Source organism: Ursus americanus, chromosome 27 (assembly GCF_024610735.1).
Source record: "Ursus americanus isolate L20-20 chromosome 27, mUrsAme1.1.p, whole genome shotgun sequence".
Classification (NCBI taxonomy): Eukaryota; Metazoa; Chordata; class Mammalia; order Carnivora; family Ursidae; genus Ursus; species Ursus americanus.
The window spans coordinates 24813963-24841016 of record NC_142153.1 but is presented as its reverse complement, the minus strand read 5'-3'; the positions used below and the strand labels follow the sequence as shown (position 1 = coordinate 24841016).

The window sequence follows — 27054 nt, the reverse complement described above, 5'->3', positions numbered from 1 at the left end:
AATCCAAGGCCTTCGAGGAGTACACAGGTGACCCAGGTCCTCCAGCGTCTCCCACTGCACTGCCTCCAGTGAAAGCAATATGCACTGGCACATTTGCCAGTTCTGCACTGCAGCTCCACACTGCCTCTAGTGGCGGTGAGGTGCACTAGCGGGTTCTCCAGCCCCTCTCACTGCACTGCCTCCAATGGCGGCAAGCTGCACTGCAGGTTTTCCAGTGTCCCACACTGCAGCTCCACACTCCCTCCAGTGGTGGGAACCTGCAAGGGCACGTCGTCCAGCATCTCGCGCTGCAGCTCTACACTGTCTCCAGTGGTGGCAATCTGCACCGGCAGTTCTTCCAGTGTGTTGCACTGAAGCTCAGCAGTGCCTCTAGTCCAGTCAACCTGCACAGGCACATCTTCCAGTGTCTCACACAGCAACTCAGAACTGCCACCCTTGGGGCAACCTGCAAGGGCAGGTCCTCCAGAATCTCCCACTGCACTGCCTCCATGTTATCGAGCTACACTGGCACATCTAGCCCCTCTCGCACTACAGGTCACCAGTTCTTCCAGTGGTGGTAAGCTGCACTGGCACATCTGCCAGCATCCCTCGCATTGCAGGTCAACACTTAGTCCAGGGGCAGCAAGCTGCTCTGCCCCATCTTTTAGCATCTCTCACACTGCCAACTACCACTGCATGCAGTGGTGGCAAGCTGCACTGGCAATTCTTCTAGCGTTTCCTGCACTGCAGCTCACCACTGTACCCAGTGGCAGTGAGCCGTATTGGCAGGTCCTCCAACGTCTCCCTGCACTGCCTCCAGTGGCAGCAATCTGCACTGCAGGTTTTCCAGTGTCTTGCACTGCAGCTCCACACTGCCTCCAGTGGGAGTGAGAGGCACTTGCAGGGCCTCCAACATCTCGCTCTGCACTGCTGCCAGTGGCAGTAAGCTGCACTGGCACTTCTTCCGGTGTCTCCTGCACATCTGCAGTTCTACACTGCCTCCAGTGGCAGTGAGCCACACTGGCAAGTCCTCCAGCGTCTCTCACTGCACTGCCTCCAGTGGTGGCAACCTGCAAGGCACGTCTTCCAGTGTCTCCCACAGCACTGTCTCCATGTTGTCACCAGGGAGTGGGGCTGTGGAGATTCTCACAGGTTGTTAGGTCCTCTGTTGTAATGACTTTTCTAATTGCCTTGGTGGCAACGTCTTCTGTGATGCATTTGTTGATAAAATGAGTATTGATTTCTGGTAGTGAGTGGGTCCAAGGTGCTGGCTTAATACCTACCACCTCAGTACTGGCACCTTGGTACTACTGTACTATTCTGCAGAGACAATGGCTGAGAATGAGCAAAGTTGATGGAAACTGGTCTGGAATGCAGAAGGTAAGGGTGTGTGTGTGGCTATGGGAAGTGGGGTAATAGCTCTGGCCAACTGTATCTCCAATTTACCTAGGTTCAAGAAGCTGCGAGGAATCCCTGGTGGTTCACCGTCAATAATTTTGCAGATGAAGAACATGCACTTTGCATGGAGTATGGCAAGACTTGTTCCAAGTATTTCCTAGTTGGTACAGAAGTTGGGGAGAGCGGCACCCTCCATCTGCTGGGTTAGGCGTGAGAGGCTGAGTGCTCTCAAGAAGGTGTCTGGCTTTCGCAAGGCTCACTGTGAGTCTGCACACAGGACTGATGAGGGCAGTTAAAGGTTTTGTTCTAAGGATGGAGTATTGGAAGAATGTGGTGCGCCTCGTAATCCTGGGAAGAGGACAGACCTGGAGTCCACTGTGGAGTTGCTTCGTGAGAGTGCTGGTGATCTGCAGCGTCCAGCTAACGAGATGTCTTTCCTTTATTAAGTTGTGAGTGTGGTTTCTGTGACTTTGTCCTAACGGCTGGGCTTTCTGAGGAGTGGGATTTTTTACATCACTGTAATAGTTGGTCCCCAGGAGTGGGCAAGTGCCATTCTGCTACTGAGAAGTGTGTCTCTAGCGGTTGAGGTATGTATTACAAGCCTATAGGTAAATGGTGGGGTGGTTACAGTGGTCAGCAGGCTGTTGTTCTTGATGATGTTTATGGGTGAATTCCATATGATGAGATGTAAGATCTTATAAGTAGGTATTCTCATTAAGTGCCCATAGAGTGCTTTTTTTGAGTTTAATAATAGATATATTTTAATTACTTCTAATAGCCCTCCTTGTACTTGGTATTCCAATGAGCAGTGTATTACTATGTTGCCTGCATTTTATCCATGTATTGATGAGGATTTGGGGATGGAAAATGTTGGGAATGCTTCCACAAATGTACACTGGCACATCCAAATAATTATCAATAAAATTATATTTTATTGACAACAAAATAGGAAGTATCCTCCTGTGATTCTTAGTTTAAACCAGGTGAGGGGGGCCTCTTTTGGTACTGGTAATGAGTACTATAGTCCTTCCTAGGGAACATTATCAGATTCTACTGGGAACTTGGTCTTTGTTATTGTGGAAGAATCAGGAGTGGACAAATTATTTGTCTCCTGTTTCATTTTCTATGAACATTTCCACAATATTTGGTTTCACACCTCTACTATTGTGAAATCATCCCAAATTTGGCACCTGCTGGCCCTTCTCTGCAAAGGTTATGTTTGAGCCAAGAAAAAAGCAGCTTCTGGGTGACTGGGAGACTCTAGGATCAGAATGCTGTCAGTAGGCAGTTACTGTGACCTTAGATTCTGAACCAGCTCCTGACACCCAGACTAAATAAATTTCAGATTTATAAACTTCAGATAGAAATTCTGTGTCCATGATGACAACCGAAGAATATGTGTAATCCCTAAACCTAACCCTAACCCCTAAATTTAACCCTAAAACTTAACGTGACCCTAAACCCCAAACTAGAACCCTAATAACCCACACCCAAACTCTGAACCCAAACCCTGAGTCCAAGCCCTGAACCATGAATCCAAACCCTAAACCAGAACGCAAACTTTAAATTTGACCCTGAACTTTAACCCCTATGCTGTAATCATAAGCCTAAGCCCTAAACTCTAACTCTAACCATTACCCTCACCCTGATCCTAAACCCAAACCCTGATCTAGAACTCTGACCCAAACCCGAGCCCAAACCCAAACCCTTAACCACACTTTGTTTATGCATTCACCATTGGTGGACATTTGCATGGTTTATACCTTTTGATTATTGTGAACATTGTTAGGGTTGGGGGTTAGGGTTAGGATCTTGGATTGGGGTCAGGGCCAGGCTTGAAATCAAGTTCAGGTCAGAGTGTGGGTCTGTCTGCATCAGGATCAGGGCCAGGGTCATGTTCAGTGCCACTGTTTGGTCAGGGACTATTGTCATTCCATATTGTTTCCAATTAATTGTTCCTTAACTATTTTTGGAGAAGTTGGGGGATATTGGGCTCCATTCTGCCTGAACTTCCAAAATTAAATGGACTCAGCTGGACCCAGGGAGGGAGCAGGTGCTTCCACCTAGTCCTGCACTGCCTCCACGGCCTGTAGAGGGCGCAGGACCCCAGCTCCCGCCCAGAATCGGGCATGCGCAGCCGCTGTGACAGGAGCCTGGCCACCTCAGGACCAGCTGTGGAGGCTTCGGGAGGACGTGGGTCCGCGCCCACACCGACAGGACCCGCTGTGGAGGACATGGGGTCGTGTCCATGCTGACAGAAGTCCGGCCTTCTCAGGACCCGCTGTGGAGGACGTGGGGCCATGTCCACACCGACAGGAGCCCGGCCTCCTAGGGACCGTCTGTGGAGGGCGTGGGGAAGCGTCCTCGCGGACAGAAGCTCGGCCTCCCCAGGAACCGCTGTGGAGGAGGGGGGTGCGTGTCCATGCTGTCAGGACCCGCTGTGGAGGATGCGTTTCCGCGTCTACACCGACAGGACCCGCAATGGAGGACATGTTTCCCCGTCCACACCGACGGGAGTCCTGCCTCCTCAGGACCCGCTGTGGAGGCTTCGAGGGGATGTTGGTCTGCGTCCACACAGACAGGACCCACAGTGGAGGACCTGTTTCCGCGTCCACACCGACAAAACCCGCAGTGGAAGACGTGGGTGCGCGTCCGCACCGACAGGACCCGCAATGGAGGACATGGGTCCGGGTCCATACTGGCGGGACCCGCAGTGGAGGACGTGGCTATACGTCCGCTCCGACAGGACCCAGGTCTCCTCAGGACCCGCCGCGGGAGGAGAAGGTGAGGAGAAGCCGCCTGAGCCGGGACTGCCGAGGGGTCGGTGCTCACAGGACCCCGCGGAGGAAGCGCGCGCTGTGTAGACGGTGGGGTTTCTGTGGCTTCGTGCGCGGTGACGCGGGGTCCCTGGCGGGGCTGTGCGCGGGGCTGTGGGGTCTCCCCTCTCTGGGCTCGGATCCGCTGGGCTGGTCCGCGGGTCTGTGTCTCCGCGCGCACGGGTCCGGTTCCCGGGGCTCCGCAGGCAGGCTCGTGCTCCGGCCTCGGCCCCGCAGGGTCCTCCCCGCGTCCACACCCGGTCCGGGCTGTCGGTTCGGTGTCGGGAAGTTGGGTAGCACACGGCTGTGCGGAGAGCAGGTATTTTCACGGCTCTTCCCGTCTCCGAGTGTCTCCCGCGACGTCTGTCGTCGGTGTCTCAGGGGTGGCCGAGAACAGGGCTGGCCCCTGTTCAGTATTTCATGCAGGAGGAGGAAGTTGAGAGGGTTGTTTTAAAGGAAAGTCCCCTGGAGAGAAGCGGGGTTCGGGGTGATGGAGGGTTCTCACCCACTGAGCTGCAGGGGTGGTGATTTCTGGGAGGAGGTGAAACCCGCCCCCGCGTCCTCCCCTTTTTTTAGTTTCTTCTTAGGTAGTCAGGACCAGGGTCCCCAAGAAGAAAGTACGGAGTCAGGACAGTTAAAATAAAAGAGCGCGGACATCCTGTTCTGCAGCTTGGATGGGACCACGCTGACATTCTGCTTTGTAGCCTTTTCAGGAATGACTTCTGCAAAATGTCCTAAAATAAGACAACCACAAAAGCATTTGTCAGTATCATGGGCAAGGGGCAGTTAAGACCTAAGCCCCCAGATGTCAGCAAAAAAAAAAAAAAAAAAAAAAAAATATATATATATATATATATATATATATCTCATATATGTATATATATTTATCATATATATATGATATATTTATCATATATATTATATATATGTGTGTGTATATATATATATATATATATATATATATATATATATATATATTTGGGCAGTTGTGAGGACAAAATCGTAAGTGTTTTGTCAAACCTCCGGGTCATTCACAGATGAGACTAAGGTAGCTGGGGATTTGTGGGCAGTTATTTGTCCACTGTCCAAAATAGGAAATGATAAAAGAGACAGATGAGGTCTCCTCTGGCATTGTCCTTGATCCTCATCCTCCCTGAGGATGATGGCCATCTCTGGACAGGTCAGTGGCAGGGACTCACTCACAGTGTGGGGCGTCTGTTCCGCAGAGACGTCAGCCAGGGAAACACATTTGGTTCTCTGGACCAGCCCAGCCACAGCCGAGTGTCACAGCCCCCTCTCATGGGCTCATAAGGGTCTCACTGTCACCAGGCAGGTCCTTGTATTTGGGAAGCCACTGTGAGAGTTTGCAATTGCCTTCATCTCCTACCTCCTAGAGGCAAAGCGCAGGTCTCTGGTATCACATGAAGTCATGTGAAGTCATCGTAAGAAAGTGTCCTTCGGCTTCAGAAAAATATGGGTGGGGCTGCTGGGTGGCTCAGCCAGTTAAGCGTCTTCCTTTGGCTCACATCATGATCCCAGGGTTCTGGAATCGAGCTTTGCATTGGGCTCCTTGCTCAGCGTGGAAAGGAGGCAAGGAAATAGTTTAGAACCCACAGAGAAGGTAACTAAAGGGGAGTGAAATGGAACTCAGTCTGCCTGTTGCTTTAGGAACTAAATTGGAAGTTAGTTTCCTCTCGGTGGTGATTGTTCTTGAAACAGAAAAGCTGTATTGGTTTTTATAGATGGTCCATTGTCTAAAGGAACAGACAGTGGAAGTTCACCAAATACAAGAACGAAATTTACTTGTTCATGAGAGATGCCACCAAGTCATTCCCAGACATTTCATTCTACGGTGGTGCATTCATTATACCTGTGCAGGCCCACATTGGAAGTAATTTATGCATATATAGTGGTCATAAAATACACTCCTCAGTAGTAGAATAATAGAGGATGCATATGTGTAAACTTATTAGACTACAACTTCCATGTTTTCCTTTTGGTTCCTTATTATCTATGAAATTGGACAATTTTTGTTCTCTAGGCTTAAAACTCAATGTCAGTATTTAGAGTTTTTCAATGCAGATTTTCTCCCATATGAGTTACCAAAATAATTAACTATGTATGAACTTTTAAAAATGCTATGTTGAAAATTACAACAGGAAAGTTCCATTTTGTGAATATTGTGTCAATGCGTCTCTGTTTTGACATTAGTGTTAATTAGAAACGATGACACTTCATGTGAGTACAAATATCAATTAGAAAAAGAAAAGGTAGGCAGAGTCCTGAATGTTTAAGTAATCGATGAATTAGACCAACGACAGGTTGTGTGTGTGTGTGTGTGTGTGTGTGTGTGTGTGTGTTTGATTGATTTTCGGGGAATGGTTCAGCTTTTTGTAGGGCCTCTGAGAGAACCCAGGTGAGCCTTTCAAGTAGTCAGTATCTGTTCTCAGAACTTGGGAATCTCTTAGTCCAACAGTCAATCCGGTAAACTTTGAGGTCTTGAAGAGTTTCAGTCCTTGGAGACCATGTCACAAACCCTTGTGAGTATAGGCATTCTAGGGTATGCTCAGAGCCCTCATTAGCTGGTACCTTCATGTGACGATTTCAGACAGCATTTCCCAAAGAAGTACCTCTTGGGTCTGTGTCCATGTCAGTTCCCTACACTTCCTTACACTAGTTATGTGACCAGTGGGTTTCAGGATAATCCCCACATGTGATTTCTGCTCTTTCCTACCATTCCTATCTGTTTCTGATCTTCTTCCTTTATGGTAGGGGTTGGGAAGCAACCTGTGTGGTATAGGAAGGGGTGTGGTAGTTGTCTGCCTTCAGAGGACTGAATGATGCCTAGAAATTGTACTGTGGTTTGAGATCCTCAGCCCTAACTTAGGTCAATTATCCATCCTCTGAGCATCAGGAATTCCATCACTTGACTTGGATGCTCGTCTGTTCTCCAAGTTGTCCTCAGAAATAAGGATGTCATCCGTATAGGGAATACTGGTTTATGTGTATGTTTTGTCTTAGGAAAGGCCTGGATGTTCCTGAAAATAACACTGTGGAGCACCCTTTCCTGTGCTTGTTGGCCATCAGTAAATCTTTTGTGAAATATTCGTTTTTTAAATAGACAGTCTTTTTATGATTCATGAGTAGCAATTCTTTATTGACAAGTCTTTGTCAGTGTGTGTATTGCAAATCTGTACTTCCCAGTCTGCGGCTCACCTTTTCATTCTTAGTGATCAAAAGATAGGGAGAGATGTCACATTTTTAAGGGGAGTGTGAGAGGGAGAAGCAGGCTTCCCACTGAGCAGGAAGCCCAATGTGGGGCTCCATCGCAGGACCTTGGGATCATGACCAGAGCCAAAGGCAGATGCTTCACAGCTGAGCCATGCAGGCGCCCCCCCCCCCCCGAATTCTTTTAAATGGTTAGCACACTCTGTGGCCTACCCCAAGATCGACATGTTCTACATTTTCTTCCAGAAACTGTCTAATGTGAAGCTACAATCCATCTCAAATTTCTCAATTCCATGTTTAATTCTAAGAGGGTATTTATGGACTCTTTTGGATTTTCTAGGTACACAATCCTATCTGTGAGTAGTCACAATTATCCTCTCAATTCTTACACTTTTGGTTTCTCTTGCCGTATAACACTGGGTAGATTCTCCATTGCAATGTTGAATAGAGTCTCATTGTTTGGAAATTTTAATATACCTTTCTCAGTATCTGATAGAAAAAGCAGACAAAACATTGGTAACAAATGTGACCTATTTGACGTCTATGGGACATTCCATAATAAGTGCAGAATACATTATTTTCCAGTGGTCATAAACTATTTACCCAAACAGATGATATGTTGAGCCATAAATCATGTCTACGTTTTAAAGTCCTGAAATTAGGGGCACCTGGGTAGCTCAGTTGGTAAGCATCTTTCTTCAGCTCAGGGCATGATCTCAGCATTATGGGATCGAGCCCCACATAAGGCTCCTCTGCTGGGAGCCTGCTTCTTCCTCTCCCACTCCCCCTGCTTGTGTTCCGTCTCTCACCGGCTGTCTCTCTCTGTCAAATAAATAAATAAAATCTTTAAAAAAAATTAAAAAAATAAAATTCTGAAATTAACTAGATTATATTCTTAGGCCACCAAGGAATGGAGACCTAGTCCTAATGAAAAGAAAACCAGGAAGTCCCTCCATGTTTAAAAATTCAATGTAACTTTGCTGCATATCCTAAGGGTCAGAGAAGGAATCCAATGGCTATTCCCAACCTTTTCTACATCAGGGCTCACACACAATGGCCCTTTGTCTGTGAAGAGCACTCCCTATCCTAAGGTAACTAGGAGTTAAGCCTCCTATCAGAGTTCTGCGTGTCCCAGCCACACCTGGCAGCCTTGGCCTGTGTTCCCCCCTCCCTCCAGCTGTCCTTTCTGGTGGCCCTGAGTTAAGGGGGTCAACATAGCCATATGGAGATGGGAAGCTCCCCCCCTCCTAGTGATGATGGTGCTATTGTCCCCACCAGTCTAACAACATGATTTCTGAGAGAAATACGACACAATAGCAGCTTTTTGACCTTCCTTGAGGTTTGAAAATCATCTTATGAGTCATCTTTTAGAAAAATGGTTTCAGGGGCGCCTGGGTGGCACAGCAGTTAAGCGTCTGCCTTCGGCTCAGGGCGTGATCCTGGCATTTGGGATCGAGCCCCACATCAGGCTCCTCTGCTATGAGCATGCTTCTTCCTCTCCCATTCCCCCTGCTTGTGTTCCCTCTCTTGCTGGCTGTCTCTGTCAAATAAATAAATAAATAAAATCTTTTAAAAAAGAAAAGAAAAGAAAAATGGTTTCAACATGTGTTCTTTTCTCTGGAAAAGAAATGGACCCAATGGTAATTATGGCTTCCTGAGCACCTGCTCTTGGGGGACACCATACTGGCTCTGTGTAGCGTTCTCCCTCTTAGACTTCTAAACTAGGATGTAGATAGAATGAGTCCCATTTTCCAGATGGTTAGACAAGGGCTCAGAGACTATATGAATTACAGAGGATTTTAGTGTCAGAAACCTAAGTGGGATCTCCAAACTGACTCCAAATCCCCGTTCTTCCATACAGGGTACCATTTCCCTCTTACCTCTGGTCTTCTCGATCTGGAAACCTAGGAAGTATTAGGATTTTCTTGTTGTGTGGCCAACTGGAATGAAGTTGGCTGCCCTTTTCACCTCTGCCCATCATGATCATGAAGATAATTATCTCAGTGGAGGACCTTTGAGTAAGAGACTTAAAGATCCCTAGGAATAGAGATACTATAATATTTTTCTGATATTAAAGTGACTGAAGGAACTATCCTTTTTCAATTGATGGAGGCTCTGGTCTGTTCAGAGTGTGCTGTAAGGTCGGAAATAATATTTAAAAACACTCAGCCTCTTCTACAGAGTGAGACGATGCTTCTAAAGATGGCTAAAATATTCCCTTACCTCCAATTATTTACTTCCCAACCATCGTAGTGTTTCTGTGTTAGGATTATGATTTCCACGAGGCAAAAGCTGCAGAGGAAGAACTTAGTGTATCCAGGGGCACTTTTGTGTTGTGATAGCGAGCTATTCTGTTGTATTCTGTAGTCCAAGGAAATGGTGCCAGACATCTCTAAGATGTCTGAAATTCTGACTGTAAATGATCTCTATGCTTCAGAGATTTGGGCAGGACAAGGGGAGGAGTCCAGAGACTGTGAACGCCTCTGTTACCTGTGTTGACCATGGAGCAGGTAACCTTCTGTAGGGGTCCTTTGGATTTCTTTGTACTATGTGAAAGGTGCTTTGTCTCAAGTTCCTCCATTTAGTAGTGATGATAAGGATAAGAGTAATTTTTATCTCATACCGTCTGTGGGCCCTGATCTTGGCCTCCCAGGGAAGCTATCCTTTAACATTACACAGCTCAAAATGACTGGGCAAAACCTCAAAGCATGGGCCCTATTTCTGCCCCCCAGCACATATTGTCCATCTGCTTCGAAAAGAAAAAGAGAACCAAAAAATGCCTTTGCCAACATCAAGGTAAGAACACAAAATAACCTCTCTGGCTCCCGTAAGATGAAAGTCATACTGACTTGTACATACTGAAAACATAAGAAAAAGTCTGTCACTTTCTGGAATCTTCTTCCTCATTGTGACTTGTAACTGTAGGTAACACAAAACAGAACAAATATATAACCCTGCCCCAAATGTTCCTTCCCCGGAGCACTCCCTTCTTTGTGAAGATTGTGTCTCCCAGGCAGCTGTCCTGACTTGGGTTTGAATAAAACTCTCTTCCTTTCTCTCTAAAATGTTTTAAAAGGTTCATTCATTTAGTGTCGACAATAACACTATGTTTTCTTTTTTTTAAGTGAAAATAAATGTTCCTGGTTCACAACTGCAACAGCACAGAAGGCCAGCTGTCCTTCATCCTGGCCCCTTCCCTGCAGAACCAAGCATGTGTATATAGATTCCAACACAAATGGGTTCATCCTAGAAGGATGCTTTGAAGGTCTGAGAAGCACTATCCACTCCACAGGTGAGACAAGAAGGCGAAGCTATTCCTGCTTGGAGCATTCCTTTTTGGGCTTAAAATTGCCTTGGAAATGCATGAAAGCCTTGCGTTTCCTAAAGCCCAAGGCTGGAACAGTCTGAGAGCAGCTGACCTTGCCAGGAACCAGGCACACCCCTGCAGGGAGGGTTGGTGCAGAAGGGAAGGGGCAGGGCTCTGAGGGTGGTCTGCAGCTAGAGGGGTCCGCGGAAGGGGCCTGTGTATGTGTGTGTGTGTCCCTGCCCACGATCCCACTCACGCCCGCGCAGGGCACTGCACCAAGGAGGCGCCTCCTGGACCTCCTGCGTTCCTAGTTTCCAGTCATGGGGGCAGGTTGCCCGGCATTCAAGGGGCTGGAAGCACCACATTCCCCAACCAATCACCGCGTGGGGGTGGAGCTATGTCTCTGTGGGCAGACCCAGAGCCGCCCAATGTCGCAGACCGGGAGTCAAAGAAGGGGAGCTCTGAGAGAGTCGACCTGTGGAGTTCCTGGCTGAGGGAGTGTGTGCTGTGTGCCGGGGCGGGGGTCCGGGAGTAGGGGGCACCCCGGGTGGGAGGCGGGGTTCTAGAAGGGCGTGTGGAGAGAGTTCATTGTGGAGACTCAGGTGAGGTTTCTTTTTCCCTTGCAAGTCTCTTCTGCCCAGTCTCCATCAACTGGCCTTATGCCCCAGACCCAGGAACTCCAGGGCGCCTGCTCAGCAGACCTTTTGCGGGATGGGTCGCAGACATTCCAGGGCTTCCCGTGTTCACCAGGAAGAGCGAGAGTAAGGACCGCACAGTCCCCAACTTCAGTGGGGTGCCCCCTGTCCCCCGACACAGTGCAGGTAATGGACCTTGAGCAGTACCCCGAGTTCAGCAGGGTGTTCCCTGTTCCCTCAGGCACAGGTGTGGCGGTAAGAAGCCCCAGAGCCATTTGGGGGCTTCAGCATTGTGCGCCCTGTCCCCGGGGGACGGTGGGAATGGGCTGTGAAGATAATTACTACTAAAAGACAAGTCTGTGTTTCCCCTTCTCCCAGAAACCGCAGCAGGTGTGCAGGCTTTAGGTCTGAGGAGCCGCCTTCTCCCCAGCTGACAGCACTTCTCTGCTCTGGCTCCGCGAGACCCGAGGTTTTGAACGTCTGCATCTGAGTCAGTGAGGCAGCTTGAAACGGGACGCCAGCATTCAGAGAAAGCAAGCGGCAGGTCCATTTGGCGAAATGTCATCTCCACGGCAGGACTGAAGGTAAAACCTCTCATTAACCCACCATCTCCTGGGCTTTTCTCTTTGCTCAAGTTGAGTCATGAAGTAAAACTTAAGTAGTACTTGTCAGCGTTCTGGATTTGGTGAAAGAGGTACTTAGTTTCTGAGCAGGGAGAGCTTTGCAGTGCATCCCATTTTCCCTGTTCCTTTATTGCTTATGAATGTATTTTGAACAGCTGTTTCCCAGAAACACTCTTTTATTAGAAACGGAAGGTAAGATTTACTCTTTGTGTATTTTTAAGATATACTTTGTTCCTCCATCTAACAGTGTTTATTCAGTTGGGCCTAAGATATGGTTGAGTGGCCACCATTTAGAGTTAGATGGCTTTTTGTTGTCAGATACAGACTTGGATGATGTCTTGTCATTTGTCAAAGGTGATGTTTCCTCACTGATTAGTCTTTTCATCCAAAGAGTTACAATTAGGGTCGAGGGAAAATTCAAAATTATTCAAAGCAGCCTTTTCCTGTTTAAAAGTTGAGCTTGACTATCTAGCTTTACTAGATGTATCATCTCGATATTTTGAGGTGCCATATTCTCTCTGTCGTTTCTTTGGTGGTGGAGTCAGAAGGAGAGTCTTTGGGAATTCCTTTGGATAGAGGCATGCTGGTGGCTTCAAGGGGCTTGGTGTCAGGAGCCCTGGGCTGAGTTCTGGAACTGCTTGCCTGATGCTGGGTGAGTTAGGTTATCCCACAGAGTTTCTGTTTCCTCCTTATGAGATTGCTGGAAGGTGAAATAAGTCAAGCAGAGAAAGGCAATTATCATACAGTTTCACTCATTTGTGGAACATAAGAAATAGCAGGGAGATCAGTAGGAGAAGGAAGGGAAGAATGAATGGGGGGGCTTAACAGAAGGGAGAATGAACCATGAAAGACCATGGATTCTGGGAAACAAACTGAGGGCTTCAGAGGGGAGAGGGGTGGTTGATTGGGATAGGCCGGTGAAGGGTATTAAGGAGGGCACGTATTGCATGGAGCCCTGGGTGTTATATGCAAACAATGAATCATGGAACACTACATCAAAAACTAATGATGTGGTGTATGGTGACTAACATAACATAATAAAAAATTAAAAAAAAAAAGAAATTGCTGGAAGGTCATCTCTATGGAAAGGCTTTTTACACAGAAACTGTTCTGCCTAAGGAAGAGCAACTACAAACGAGGTGATTTGGGCTGTATTATTCTGTAAGTAATAATTTTAAAACTCCCTGTCCTAGGGATATGGTATGTTATTGCACAAGGAGGCCTGAGAAGGCTGCAATGAAAGTTCGAGATCTCAGAGAATGTTCATGTTCCATGGATACATCACTTAACAGTTTGCACATGTAGGAAGGTAAGTGGAAAGAAATATGACAGAAGGGAAAGAAGGTGTGAACCGTTCATTAGGTAGCCTTCTCCCCTTCTCAGGAAAGCCTTGGGCCAGTGTAATTTTGGAAGAAGAGGGGGAATCCTGGAGTTTTGCAGCAGACAGGGGAGTTCCAGGTCTGGGTAGAGGTGATGGGGGTCCCAGAGGAGAGCGGAGTGCATTCTGCAGCAGGGTGTGGGCAGGGCGGGCTCCAGGGGTGGCTGTGAGTCTCCCGTGTGACAGTTGTGACAGGTGAGGGCTGCGAGCAGGTTCCTGGCTGAGGACAGGTGAGGCACAGGTGGACAGCTGGCTGATCCCCTTCTTCAGGGCCACCAGCCTCACCAAACACACACAGCCTTATTGTCTGTCCCTGTCACTCCAATTCAGACTGTCAGAGTTGCCAGGCCGAGATGTTTGGTGGTGCTTCTTTCCTTGCATGAGTGAGAAGTTTCAAACCTGAGGTGATGGACATGATGGGTCCTCAGAACATCTGTTACTCTTTTATTTCCTGCTCTACTTTCGATCAGTGAAGTGAATCGGACCTGCTAGTGGAAGGAGCTATCTGTGTGTTTTTATTTCCTGGTTTAATTAAACAATGGGAAAAGAGTCTTCTGAAATAGTAAAGGAATCCTTTCTGGGTGCTCATGTTTTTCTCTTCTGCAAGCCACATTCCAATATTAGAAATTATTTGTTAAAGTAAAACAGCCTCAGAGCTGTCACAGGGTTTGGTGGCCTTTGTGAGAGGGAGAAAGGGAGAAGGAGTGTAGGTTCTTTAGGAGCTTGGGGAGTGCCACATTGTGCTCCCAAAGGAAATGGAGCCTCCTGTCAGCCTTCCCAGGGCAGGGGCGGGGGCGGGGGGGGGGGTTGCTGCTTACCTGGAGGCTCATCCTGGGCTCTGGAAGTTTGACTTGGTGAGTCACTTGCAACTTGAGCTGGGGAATAGATGAAGAAACAGAATGAATGCTGGGAGTTGCCTGTATCCTTTGGACTCAGACAACTCCATGTAGCAAAGGAACTCTTTACCCGTGAGGCGTGTCGGGATCCCTGAGGGTGTGGGGTTCGCTTCATGGGCTGAGGTTGTGTCTTCATCCTTATCTGGACCAGAGCCATGTTGTCTGGCTATGGAGATTCAGACCCTTAGGTGACCATGTCATCATCATCATTATCATTATTATTATTTATTATCACCATCATCATTATTATTATTTATAATTATTATTATTTTAACAAAGCAATAGAGACATTGACTTTGAGATAAAAATACTGAAAGGAACAACACAAGGTCAAATATATACGTGATAATTGAACTTGTGCTATCTCTCACTGGTGTGGGTCTTGTAGGGCTGCCCGAATGAGAAAGACCAAGGAATTCTATGTGGATAGAAGTGTGCTGTGCACAGGGAGTGTTTTATTCCATCAGTTGACGTCTCTCTCTGAAGGGAAAATAGAGTGGTGTCTGGAGCTTGGTTTCTGATTGGAAGGACTGGGAGGCCAGTGAATGGAAAGAGCAGTGTTCATGCTGACGTGGTGCTCAGTGCGTGAATGTTCGGAGCTTGGACTCGGAAGCGTTGGTGTTCAGGGAGGATGTTGTCCGAGTTTGCAGCACATTGAGTCACTTGGCTGGTCTGCCTAATCAGGCCAGTTTCTGCCTTTCTAAGGGCAGCTTGAAAGTGGCTTGCAACTCTAGGGCATTTGCGGAGTAGTCTGCATGGGACCCCTGTGTGGGCCAGTGTAGACACAACCCAGGGAATTCCAGAGCTAATGATGAGCACGTTTGTGAGGCTGAAGTTTGCTTCTCTGTGAGAAGAATTGAGCTGGAGTGGAAAGAAGTCTCTGGGTCTTAGGACTCACTGAGCGGGTCCGAGCCTGGCAGAGTGGTCGGATCAGATGTCTGTTTCCCAGAACCTTGGCCAGAGGGAGATTTGGACCCTGGGAAGCGTCTCTGCTCAGCTTTCTTAGATGAGCACCTCAGGCAAGGGGAGGAAGCGTGTGTGCTCACCTGTCATCGAGGAAGGTGTCTGGTTTCAGGTTTCGTGTGCAGGTGGATTCTTCGTATGGCTCCCTTTCCTGATGGTGTTCAGAGTGCAGGAGGTGGGTGGACCCCTTGTCCCAGGCATTCCGGCTGTGCAAGAGCCCTGGGGCACCTTTTCCCCTGGGGATTTGGAGCACGACATTGCAGGGGGGGGTTAGTGGTGAAGCCATCAGTTTATGCCTCAGTTTCTTCCCTGCTGAGATGGACTGGAGACTCTAAATGCTATGGAAATATAAAGCAGAAGACAGGGCTGGGGGTGCTGAAGGGGAGGTGGGGGTGGTGTTTGCTATTCACATAGGGGCCAGGTGGTACTTCACTAGGAGGGTGATACTTGAGTCAAGATCTAAAGAAGGTGAGTGATATCACATCAAGAGCATTGTAAACAGAAGGGAAAGCATGTGCAAAGGCCGCGGGCAGGAGCATACCAGATGTACGCAGGAGCAGCAAGAAGGCCCTGTGGCCACAGCAGACAGCATAGGACATGACCTCAGGGAGGTGACAGAGTGTGACAGCCATGGCAGGGCTGTGACCCCATGGGACCCTGTTTCACTGGGCCATCCTGGCTGCAGGGTTGAGAACAGATGACAGAGGGTTGAGGATGGGCAAGGGAGGTCAATGATGATGCTTTTCCAGGAACTCAGGCAAGAGATGGGCTCCAGTGTGGACCAGACAGGTGGCCTTGGAAGGAGTGGTTCTTCCTATTGTGGGTACGTATTGAAGATGGAGCTCACAGGATTTGCTGACAGCTTAGATATCGGGGATGGGAGAAAGGAGGAACTGGGGTAACTCCCAGCTGTTGTGGGTTGTCCTGAGCGAGGGGAAGGAGAAGGTTTCTGGGGGGTAGGAGGTAGTCTGTATTCCCCATGCTGTGGAAGGTGCCTTTCCCAGTGGATCTGCTGAGGTTTGTGTCTGGGAGAACCTTTCACATCTCCTCCCTCAGCAACGTTCAAGTACAAGTATCCCCCACTTTTTAAAAGTTCATGGGAAGACACTTGGCTTTTTGGAAAGATCTCCGTTATTACTGGTTTCACTAATGGGAAGAAACCGGAAGAGGATTTTCCTCTTATGAAAAAAGTTGAACAGTGAGCATCGTGTTCAGCATCTGTTTTGGGGAGAAGCACGACAGAGGCCGCTTGCACCCTAACCAGCTCCTCCCTGGGAACCGCTCTCCACATCCAGCCACCAGCGCTTTGAATTGTGTCTGTGAGCATCTGCTGTGTTTTATCTCCGTTTATTTTCGGCATCCATTAGGAGTTGTGTCCTGAGGCCTAAGAAAAGCCAAGGAGAAGTCATTTTTAGAGTCTGAGCATTCTCACTCATTTTTCCATATAAATTAATGGTCATTCCTTCTTTACACCATTTCTGCTGTGAAAGGTTTTCTAGGAGCACTGTACTTTCAAAGAGCGGGGGAACCTGTACCCCATCCTGCGGGGTTAGCTTTAGTCTCCATGCTGCACAGAACATTCCATGACTGTCAGATTTTCTCACTCAGACACTGCATCTTTGACCACTTTCACCTGTTCCCCCCACCCCGTTCCCCGAATCAGGCACCCACCCATCTGTTCTCCGTATCTATGCATTCAGTATTTGTTTATTCCACGTGGAATGTACATGAGAGCATCTGGTGTTTGTCTTTCTGTGTCTGAGTTACTTAGCATAAGGCTCCCAAGGTCTATGTTTCTTTGTCTGTTTATTGGTAATAATGCTGCACTGAACATGGGAGTGCATCTGTCTTTCTGAGGTACTGTTTTTGTGCTCTACAAATCAATACTCAGTAGAGCCATTACTGGGTCGTGTGGTAGTTGTATTTATTTTTCAGGAACCTCCATACCGTTTGTCACAGTGGCTGCACCCATTTCCATTCCCACCAACAGTGCACAGGGTCCCGTCGTCTGCACACCCTTGACCACGCCTGGTGTCTGTCTCTGGGATGATTGCCGTTGCGACACATGTGAGGTGATAGCCAATTGTGGTTTTGACTTATGTCTCCCTGACGATGATTAGTGATGTTGAACAACTTTTTCTGTCTCTGTTGGCCACCTGTATACCATCTTTGGAAAGTATCTATGCACATATTCTCCCCATTTGTTATACAGTTTGTGTGTGTGTGTGTGTGTGTGTTGTTTTGTTTTGATTTGTATGAGTGTCTTGTGTATTTTGGATATTAGCCTCTTCTCACACATATGATTTACAGATATTTTTTCTCATTGGGTCCTCTGCCTTTTTAAGTTTTTGATGGTTTCTTTGTGCGGAAGATTTCCGTTTGATGTCATTCCACTTGTTTTATTTTTGCATCTGTTGCGTTTGCATTTGATGTCCAATCCAAAGACTCTTTACCAAGACCAAGGTTGAGAAATTTAGTACCTGTGTGTTCTTGGAGGTTTATGGATTCAGGTCCTATGTTCAAGTCGCTCATCCATTAACACATTTTGTGTGCAGTGAAGAAAGTGATCCAGTTCCATTCTTCTGCATTTAGTGTCCAGTTTTCCTGTTACCATTCACTGAAGAGACGGTCCTTTCCCCATGGCATATCTTCTGCTGCTGTTTCGTAAGTTAGGATCATCTAGGTGTGGGTTAGCTTCTGAGCTTTACTGTTCTGTTCCACTGACGTGTGTGTGTGTGTGTGTGTGTGTGTGTGTGTGTGTGTGTGTGTATGCCAGTACCATACTGCTTTGATGACTACGGCTTTGTAATCTAGCTTGAAATTTGGGAGTGTGGTGACCACAGCTTGCTTTCTCCAGATCGCTCTGGGTATTTGGGTCTTTTGTGATTCCATAGGAACTTTAGGCTGTCTTCTGTTTCTTTGAATAATGCCATTGGAATTCAGGTAGGGATTTCATCACATCTGTCCATTGATTGCTTTGGGTACGATGGACATGTTCACAGAATTAACTCTTCCAGTTAATGAGCATGGTGTATGTTCCATTGATTTGTGTCGCCTTCCAAATTTTTGACCCATACATCCCCCGCCCACACACGTTTTTCCTTTCTTTTCCGCCATGTGTTGAGTGTACCAGGTCTTTCTCATTCTTGGTTACTTTTATGCCTAGATTTTTTTTTTCTCGATGCAGTTGTAAATGGCATTGCTTTCTTAATTTCTCTTTGCGAAAGTGTGTCATCAGTATCTAGAAATGCAACAAGTTGGGGCACCTGGGTGGCTCCATCGGTGAAGCATCTGCCTTCAGCTCAGGTCATGGTCCCAGAGTGCTGGGATCGAGCCCCACACCAGGCTCCCTGCTTAGCGGGTAGTCTGCTTCTCCCTCTGCCTGCCACTCCTCCTGCTCCTGCTCTTTCTCTCGCTGTCAAATAAATCAATAAAATCTTAAATAAATAAATAAATAAATAAATAAATAAATAAATAAATAAATAAATGCAACAGGTCTCTGTATGTTGACTTTCTATCCTGAAGCTATACTGAATTTGTTTATTCCAACAGTTTTTTGATGGAATCTTGAGGGATTTCTATGTATAGCATCATGTCATTTGCAAATAGTGACAGTTCTCCTGTATGGATTTCCTGTCTTTCTCTTTTTTTTTTCAATGATGTTATGATAGTCACCCTACAGTACTTCATTAGTTTTTGTAGTGTTCCATGATTCATTGTTTGCATAGAACACCCAGTGCTCATCACAACACGTGCCCTCCTTAATACCCATCACCAGTATAACCCATCTCCCTACCCCCCTCCCTTTCTGCAACCATCAGTTTGTTTCCCGGAGTCCATAGTCTCTCATGGTTCATCTGCCCCTCTGATTCCCCCCCTTCCTTTTTCCCTTCTTTCTCCTCATGTCCTCCATGCTATTCCTTCCATTCCACATAGGAGTGAAACCATATGATAATTGTCTTTCTCTGCTTGACTTATGTCACTTAGCATAATCCCCTCCTGGTCCATCCACGTCCATGCAAATGGTGGGTATTCATCCTTTCTGATGGCTGAGTAATATTCCATTGTATATATGGACCACATCTTCTTTATCCACTCCTCTGTTGAAGGACATCTTGGCTCCTTCCAAGTTTGGCTGTTGTGGGCATTGCTGCTGTGAACATGGGGATACAGGTACCCCTTCTTTTCACTATCTCTGGGTCAATGGGGTAGGTACCAAGTAGTGCAATTGCTGGGTCATAGAGTCACTCTGTGTTTAATGTTTTGAGGAACCTCCATATTGTTTTCCAGAGTTGCATTCTCACCAACAGTGCAAGGGGGTTCCCCTTTCTCTACATCCTCACCAACATTTGTGGTTCCCTGCCTTGTTTATTTTAGCCATTCTTTTTTTTTCTTTTATTTTTCCCCAATATATTCTGCTTTATTATAAAGCAATCTCTGGGATATATTATTTGTCTTTTTTATAATAATTTTCTATTATGTTATATTAGTCACCATACAGTACATCCGAAGTTTTTGATGTAAAGTTCCATGATTCATCACCATGCAATACGTGCCCTCCTTTTTAGCCATTCTGACTGGTGTCAGGTGGTGTCTCAATGTGGGTTTGATTTGTATTTCCTTGATGGCAAGTGATGTGGAGCATGTTTTCATGTGTCTGTTGTCCATTTGTATATCTTCTTGGGAGAAGCGTCTGTTCGTGTCTTCTGTGTATTTGTCGACTTGATTATTTGTGTTTTGGGTGTTGAGTTTGAGAAGTTCTTTATAGATCTTGGATACCAGCCATTTCTCTATAATGTCGTTTGCAAATATCTTCTTTGATTCTGTAGGTTTCCTTTTAGTATTGTCGATCGTTTCCTTTGCTGTGTGGAAACTTTATCTTGATGAAGTCCCAGGAGTTCATTTTTGCTTTTGTTTCCCTTGCCTTTAGAGACGTGTCTTGAAAGAAGTTGCTGTGTCCAGGGTGGAAGAGGTTCCTTCCTGTGTTCTTTTGATTTGGATGGGAGACAGGAATCCATTATCTTTCTTTCCTGATTGTATTTGAGCCCTTTCTCTTTCTCGGTGAGTCTAGCTATGTTTGTCCTTTTTGTTTATCTTTCCAAAAAAGGAAGCTCTTATTTTCATTGATTTTTTTTTTGTGGACCTTTTAGTCTCCATTGGATTTATTTCCATATTCCTTTTTGTTATTTCCTTATGTCTACTTATTGGGGGCTTTGCTTTTTTCTCCCTACTTCTTTACCATTTAAAATTAGCTTGTCTATGGAGATCTTTCTTGTGGATCGAGGAAGACATGAATTTCTGAGAACGTCCACCTTAGAGCCACTTTTGCTGCCTCCTGTAAGTTTTTGTAGGTTCTCTTTTTCATTTGTGTCAAGGTACTTGTAAAATTTCTTTTGATTTCTTCTCTGTTGGTTGTTCGGTAGCATGTTGTGAAATTGCCACCTATTTTTGACTGTCCCATTTTCTTCTTGAGATGGATTTCTAGTTTCATATCATTGTGGTTGGACGAGATTTGAAGCAGAAGGTGAAGGGAGCATTCAGATTAAAGGTTTGTTTTCCAGCCTTCTCAGGATGGACCTCTCAGAACCAAAACTAGGGTGAGGGGTTAGGCCTAGGAGAATGGGAGTTCCGATAGACTGGCTGTGTGGCTAATTACCTGAGGGGGGTGTTGATGGCATGGGTTGGGGTGAGTGTCAAGCATTGGGTTTGTGGCCTGGGGACCAGTGAATGTGGGGATCGTGGGGATTGACGCAGGTAGACATTCAGATTTCTCCTCCTCTGCATCTGTTCTGGAGTCCCAAATGATACGGTTTCCTTCTCTGTCAGCCTGAGTCCTTTGGTATTGCTAATGGATGCCCAGTCTCTGGATTTTATGGCCAGGCCTCTAGGAATGGAACCCTCACAACCCAACTTGGGGTAAGGTTAGGGCCGAGGCCCAAGGGAGATCTGATCTGCCGGCTGGATACACACGAACCTGGATGCCTGAGTCGAGGTCACAGTTTGAGCGTCAGGCTCAGGGTTTTCGGCAAGTAGTGTGGCGAAAGCGGGGGTTCGCCGGGATTGGCTCAGGCGGGCATTCCGATTTCTCATGCTCCGGATTCTGTCTACAGCTCCCAAATGGCACAGTTTCCTTCTTGTGTCATGCTGATTCCCAGGTATGGCTCAGGTTTCCCCAAGCCCTCTGTCTTGGAGATAGGCCACTGGGAATGACCTCTGAGAACCCCACCTAGCATTTGGGTTAGGGCTAGGAGCATGGGAGGTCCGATCTATACCGGCTTTGTTCTGATCATCTTGGGGGCTGATTTGAGTCAGTGGGTTGTGGTGAATGTCAGCTCAGGATTTTTGTCCAAGGGTCCCCTGAATGTGGGAGTTGTCTGGGATCGACTCAGTGGGACATGCAGATTTCTCCTGCTCCAAATAGTTTCTGGAGTCCCAAACGGCATAGTTTCATTCTGTGTGGCATGCCGAGGGATCAGCTATGGCTCAGGGTTCCCTAATCCCTATGTCTTTGGATCCAGGCCTCTGGGGGTGGACCTCTGAAACCCAAACTATGGTTAGAGTCAGTGCCTAGGAGAATGGAAATTCTAACAGACCAGTCTGTGGGCAGTCTGGGGCTAAGTGGAGAGAATGAGTTGGGGTTAGTGTGGGTCTCAGGATTTTGGTCCAAGTGTCCCATGAATGTGGGAATTTGCTGGGATTGTTCAGTTGGACATACAGATTTCTCCAGCTCCTGATAGCTTCTGGAGTCACAGATGGTACACTTTCTTTTTTATTATTATTATGTTAGTCACCATACAGTACATCCTTAGTTTGTGATGTCGTGTTCCATGATTCATTGTTTGCATATAACACCCAGGGCTGCATGCAATACGTGCCCTCCTTAATACCCATCACCGGCCTATCCCAATCTCCCATCCCCCTCCCCTCTCAAACCCTCAGTTTGCTTCCCAGAGTCCATAGTCTCTCGTGGTTCATTCCCCTTTCTGTTTATCCCCGCTTCATTCTTCCCTTATTTCTCCTACCGATCTCCTTGCTATTCCTTACGTTCCATAAGTGAGTGAAACCACATGATCATTGTCTTTCTCTGCTTGACTTATTTCACTTAGCATAATCTCCTTCAGTCCCGTCCATGTTGCTACAAATGTTGGGTAATCATTCTCTCTGATGGCTAATATTCCATGGTATATATGGACCACATCTTCTTTATCCATTCGTCTGTTGAAGAGCATCTTAGCTCCTTCCAGAATTTAGCTGTTGTGGACAATGCTGCTATGAAGATCGGGGTGCCTATGGCCCTTCTCTTCATTACCTCTGTATCTTTGGGGGTAAATACCCAGCAGTGCAATTGCTGGGTCATAGGGTAGCTCTATTTTTAACTTTTGGAGGGACCTCAGACTGTTTGCTAAAGTGGCTATACCAACTTGCCCTCCCACCAACAGCATAAGGGGGTTCCCCTTGCTCCACATGCTCTCCAATATTCGTTGTTTCTTGCCTTGTCCATTTTCACCCCGGGCTTGGCACATGCTTGTCACGAGCGGGTCAGAATACTCCTATTGCTAACACCTATTGCTTGATTTCTCCAGAAACCAGTTCAAAAAAAAGAGTCTCTCCGAATCTATGATTTCATAATTGTATCTAATTCCAACACTCAGAAGCTTAATCCGCTGAGGAAAGAGCACTCCAGCATTTATAAAATTTAATTTCACCTCTATTGCTATGGTTAAAACTAGAGATGAATTAGATACAACATAAGTTCTCAAAATGGTGGTTTCCAATCAGTAGTTAGACAGCAAGCCCGTCCTAGTGTTGACAGATGAAATAAGCCTAATTACTGCCACGTAGGCATCCTGAGCGGGTCACGTGCAAGGCAGGGGTGGTGCCGTTCCAGTCACATGCAGGTCACGTGGGTGGGGTCACACCGGAAGTGCCGTAAGGAGCACCCTCTAGGGCCGGGAGAGCTAATGAGGCTAATGAGCACCATCTGGGGTGGCTGGGGGTGGGTCTCGTAGGCGTCAGGGCAGGTCACCTGCTTCTCCTGGGCCGGTCACGTTCTCGCCCAACGGAAGTGCCATAGGGAGCGCCCCCTAGTGCTGGTTGAGGTAATGAGCCTAATTAGCACCACCCACCTGGGTCGGCCTGGGGCCGGGTCACATGGGCAGTGGGGGGCGGGTCACGTGCTCGCCCAACTGGAATTGCCATAGCGAGCGCCCTGTCGTGCCAGGAGAGGTAATGAGTTGGCTGAGTGTCTGCGCTGGGCTCAGGTCATGATCCCGGGGTCCCGGGATGGAGCCCCACATCGGGCTCCCTGCCTAGCAGGGAGTCTGCTTTTCCCTTTCACTCTCCCTCTGTGTGTGTGTGAGTTCTCTCTCTCTCTCTCTCTCAAATAAATAAAATCTTAAGGAAAAAAAAGAATGTGAACTAGACAGAGAAGGGGATAGGACTACCCAGTCAGCTTTTAGCTTCCATGAGTGGGAGGTTAAGTGGATGGGGTAGCAAATAATGAAACAAATGTAGAGTCACTGGTTTTCAATTTTTTTAATTTAGATTTTATGAAGTAATTTCTACACCCAACATGGGGCTCATACTTACAATCCCAAGGTCAAGAGTCGCATACTCCACAGACTGAGCCAGCCAGGGACCCCTGATTTTTTATTTTATAACAAAATGTGCTACAAGTATCCTAAGCTATGAATTCAGAAGGAGAAAACTGTTGAAACAATAGTTACTTCTCAGAGATAACGTCACTGGGGATGAACAGTATACAAAATAAGGACATAAAACCAACAACATTTGCTAGCATTTACTGAAAAAGAGGCCCACAATGATGAATGCCCGAATCTCTTCCCAGAGGATCCCAGTGTGCACCCAGGATTGAGAATGATTGCCTTGCCTCCTTCCTCTCAATCCAGTCTTCCTACCGTGCACATCTCCACTTGCTATATGGTATATGGCATATAGGACCTGCCTGTGATTTATGTTATTTCTAGATAACCAAAAGGCACTTGGCCCTGTAGAAGGGATACTACACTCAAGGAAGCTTGACATGGTTTCTACAGAAGACAGCTGTTTGGAGATGGCAAAGCTGAGAATAGGGCATCTCATTCCCCCCATTTCATTCAGCCCATCACTGGTCACATATTTGCTACAGCGTTATTACCCATGACTGAACGTCAAAGTCATCACCTGGCCTTGGGACCAGCTGCATTTATAAAATGCTTAGCAAAGCTTTCAGAGAGACCTAGCTTTTTTTTGTTTATGAATAAGCTAGTCATTTCAGTCCCCACCAGAAGTGGCAAGCATTTGGAAGAGACTCCTTTCATTGTGATCAATGTACCACATGTGATTTTAAGATCTGGTTTTCGGCTACTTTGCCCTCCATTCTTTGACTCACATCTCAAGTCAATGAATAAAATACATTATGTTCCTGTTGGAGTCAGAGGTCTGTCTTTTAGAACAGTAGTTTAAAAGGTAGAGTGTTTTGAAGTCACCCCAGGGGATGTTTTGGAAATCCATGTGGGAGGGAAAATTACTTACCACAATATTTGGGTAGCATTGCTGGCATGGGACAGTTCTGTCAACTTTTGAATATCCCATCAGATATTTGTGTAAGAAAATCCAGCAACCCAACACCCTATTTTTATGATTATCTGAGCCCAGAACCCAACTCCATTTTACATATAAAGACAACATATCTTTTGTGTGGTTTTAATACACACTAGAATTCCATGAATGCGACTACAGTGTAAAAAGGGAAGATCATACTCATTTTGTTTGCTTTACTAAGAGTCACTTGCCATTTCAGAAAATCCTGTCACTGATTTGGGATCTTTTCCTTGCCAATATGAGACACCTGCATTAGCCTTATTTGTAGCTGCCATTTTCATGTGGGACTTTATGTCTACTTCATTATGTCTTCTCCTTTTGTGCCTTTGTATTATATTATTATTACTTTCCTTTTATTTCTCCTTTATATTTTAAAGTATTGTGTTCGTTTTTTTTTAAATTATGTGATAGGTAAATGATATTAACTATGAATGTGTTTTAGAATACTTAAGGAGATGTTACAAAATATTTCTTATAAAAAGTGAGTATGGGGTCTAATAGGGTTGAGAACTCTTCCTTTAGAAAGCAATGAAGCCTTGCTTTTTAGGGGCTGGATTCAGAGGAATCTTGAACCTCAACTCTGTATTTAATATAAGAACTTAACATAGGGGCGCCTGGGTGGCTCAGTCGTTATGCGTCTGCCTTTGGCTCAGGGTGTGATTCTGGAGTTCTGGGATCGAGCCCCACATCAGGCTCCTCCGCTGGGAGCCTGCTTCTTCCTCTCCCACTCCTTCTGCCTGTGTTCCCTCTCTCGCTGGCTGTCTCTCTCTCTGTCAAATAAATAAATAAAATCTTTAAAAAAAAAAACCATAAACTTCAAGGTATAAAATGTGCAAGTTGTTTTCCAAACAATATCTGCTATTAAGTACCAAGTTTCAGAAAGTTTCAAAATAAATATAATTACATCATATACTGCATGTTATGCAATATATAGTATGCATTGGATATGCATAATGTATATGTATGTTTATATATAAAATATCAAGACTAATGCATGCAATTTTATGAATATGAGCTAAGGTGTAACACTGTCCCTTTGAGTAACTGTTTGAAATAAGTATTGTACCTGCATTCCAATAGTTCTAACCCAAAAGGAAGGACATATATTTAAAATTTTTTCAGCTGAGTTAATACAGTGCAGGACTTCATCATGAAAATATCTTTGTCATACTGGCTTTTCTTCAGTGCCTGCTCACCAGGGCCTCCCTTCCCAGCCAGGCCCAAAAAGAGAGATCCACACCCATGACTGCAGCGCCTGGCTTTCTTGGGAGTTTTCCTTTCCCGACTTCGGTGGAAGCCTGATCTTGTTTGGTTGCAGTTGCTATAGGAGCAGCCCCTGTTGCAGGGGTGACTCCATCACTAAAACAAATACATGCAAAAATCTGAGAAGCAGATTTCAGCCTTCAAGACTTCAAACACGGAGGAATGAAAACAATATGTGCAATTTAAATAGAATAAATCCCAATGCCCCCAAGGGAAGTGGGTGTTTAGTTTTAGGCTGTAAGCACCACCAGCCAGGCTTTACTAATGACAGACTGACCATCCAGAGCTTCGTGTAAGTGCGCCTGTTGTACTGTGGGTTTATGGCCCCGAGCTGAGCCAGAGGAGGGGGAAAAACAAACCAGCACCGCGTAGGGCTTCCTTGCCAGCGGTCCAGCCCGCCTGCTCTGGAATCTTCCGAGTCACGACAGCCGTTCGCAGAGAGGGACTGACTGCAGAGCGGCTGGCTCAGCGTCCCAGCGGAGGCCGGGGCGTGGCTCCTGGCTGTAGGCAACGCGCAGGGCAGGTGCACCCAGCGTGTAGGTGGGGGATTGGGGGGGGGAGGGGTGCGACCACGTGGCCACCGAGGGCAGCAACTGAGTAGAAGCTACCCATGGGGCCCCGCACCCTGGTGAAACCCAGACGGATTCCGGCGGTTAGGGCGCACAAGGCGAGCACTTGCCCAGGCTTCGCAGGCAGAGGAGGGCGCGCTATGCCCGCGCCAGCACAGCGCCAGGGAGAACCCGTCCCAAGACGGCTGGGCAAAGTAAATCAAGAAGAAAAGCATTCCCGAGCCTTCCCTTGTAAAACGTGCCTCAGAGGATCATAGTCCTGACTTGGTTTCAAAATGCTACTTTTTAATCGTGTTATTACTGGCCTTTATTATTACATATTGGAAGACAGAATTAAGTTATTAAAATTAAGTTCTTAAAAATTGTACCCATAGTTTTACAGAAAAAAAATGAGAA

The 27054-nt window shown here is 46.6% G+C and overlaps 1 long non-coding RNA gene across 1 annotated transcript; it reads left to right on the top strand.

Annotated features, from left to right (window-relative positions):
- The first annotated feature begins 3533 nt into the window (after positions 1–3533).
- On the top strand, positions 3534–26607 carry LOC123800906 (uncharacterized). The gene is made up of 6 exons (XR_006782052.2): positions 3534–4161; positions 10547–10713; positions 11356–11489; positions 11742–11947; positions 13180–13295; positions 15973–26607. It is a non-coding gene; the product is annotated as an uncharacterized LOC123800906 (long non-coding RNA).
- Positions 26608–27054: the final 447 nt, after the last annotated feature.